We start from the raw sequence: 2,214 nt of genomic DNA, 5'->3' as shown, positions 1-2,214 counted from the left end.
ACGGTTCATTCACAAACCGGATCATTAATCTCAAAGACTATTCTACCATCAACAACTTGGAAGCCACAATCGACTCTATAGATGCAGAAAAAGCATTTGATGGAGTGAACTGGAAACTTTTATTCGCAGCATTAAACAAATTCGGGTTTGGGTCACACTTCATCAACTGGATAAGGATATTATATAGCTCCCCAAATGCAAGTGTCAGGACAAATGATCAAACTTCTCCAAGCTTCAGTCTGCAGAGAGGTACAAGACAAGGTTGCCCACTTTCTCCCTCACTTTTTGCTATTTTCATCAAACCTTTAGCAGCTTCTATCAGACAAGATAGAAATATTAAAGGCATCCAATCCCAAAATATTGAGCATAAAATAAGTCTTTATGCTGATGATGTATTACTTTTCCTTCAGAACTCACAGACGTCTCTCACTCACACGATCACACTCATAAATAAATTCTCAGCACTTTCTGACTACTCTATCAACTGGTCTAAGACCAAAGTTCTACCCATTAACTGCAGGGTCCAGAATATACCTGTGATCACTATACAGTCAGGAAATATTAGATATTTAGGCATAAACATTTCCTCCAGGCTCTCAGAGCTAACAAAGCTAAATTATGTGCAATTATTAAAGATAGAGATCTCTCTCGTTGGAAGTCCTCACCTATATCACTTATGGGGAGAGTTACAACCATTAAAATGATGATACTACCAAAAGTTAACTATTTGTTCTCAATGATCCCCATAAAACCATCTGCTACTTGGTTTAAGTCACTAGATTCATGCATCTCCAAATTTCTGTGGAAAAACAAACCACCACGTATTAGTTTAAAAACCCTATAGAAGACAAAGGACAGTGGTGGATTAGATTTACCTCATTTTCAGCACTATTCCTTAGCCAATAGGTTACAATATATATCAAAATGGTTTAAACCTTGTTGTTGTCACAGTTCCCAGAGACGTTGTAATTGTTGAGGATTCTATATTCACCCCGTCACTAGAGGCACCTGTTGCAGATTGATGAAACTGAATCTTCTTCTCTGTTCATTGCTGGCATCATTCCCAGCATCGTAAGTGTTCGTGGCATTGTTAGCCTCTTCTTCTGGATCTTGATATCGAGCATCCTTTTGTATTTCTGGTTTGTCAGTCCTCTCTCTTCGTTCACCGGAGTCTTCGTCTCTTTGTCCTTGAGTTTGGTGATTTTTTTTTCTTTTGATGCCTTGAGACAGTGTGACAGGTGATACCACGTGGGAGATCCTTTAACTTGGACTGCTGTCCCTGTGCTGCGAAATGGCTGTGCTGCTCAAATGGTCTCTCCTTCATCATATACACAGTTATTTATACATCACCTTCCACCATGAAGCGTTGTCCCTTTTTGTTTCTCTCTTTGTTCTTAAAATGCTGTTATGCATGTCTAAACCAATCCATTAAATTAGATCATTTTGGCAGTAAAGCGATCTACAATGTGCTTGGTTGCAAAGCTGCTCATCTGTGGTAAACAGCTCTTCAGAAAGGCATTCTTCAATTGATTTCACTAATTTTATGTAATAATTTTGTGATTTCCTACAAAACTACACTTCTTCTCCCATCTGTCTGAGTATTTAATATTGTCTGGGTCCTGTTAAAACATGTATTTTTCCCATCTAATTCCTTGTTTGCTTTAAAACAACTATTCCCCATTTTCTATCCCTTCAGTAGCCAACCAGTTTGTATGGAGTACACTGGAAAACTTGACTGATCAGTAAAACACTGCTTTTGTTGTCACCGCAAGGCTTCCCCCGTCGGTTGTTTCACTGAGACACTACTGAGTAACTATAACCCAACACAGTTTATACACATAACATTCATATACATACTAACAAACAAACAATTATTTATCGCAATTTTTTCATCTCTGTTTGAACGTACACCCAGGTAAATATTCCTGTAGTCTTCTCATACCGACTATGGACCCATTCATTGTTTAACTTCACTGTTTTGCAAATCCTAATTGAATATTACACATTGACATTGAACTTTACTGGATAAGCAGGTCTTCATTGCATTCAGCAGCCTATATGTGAGCATCTATGTGTAAGCTGTTCTTCTTTGCATTTATCAGCAACAAGCCATTCTTCATTGCACATGCATATGAAAATAGTAAAACAATTCCAATGCGTTAGCGAAACCTTCTATATCAGGAGTGTCCATCATGATGCTGGGAATAGAACCTC

The sequence above is a fragment of the Leuresthes tenuis genome, unplaced genomic scaffold (genome assembly GCF_036924035.1).
Source record: "Leuresthes tenuis unplaced genomic scaffold, fLeuTen1.0.hap1 SCAF_16, whole genome shotgun sequence".
Classification (NCBI taxonomy): Eukaryota; Metazoa; Chordata; class Actinopteri; order Atheriniformes; family Atherinopsidae; genus Leuresthes; species Leuresthes tenuis.
This window is presented reverse-complemented; position numbering follows the sequence as displayed.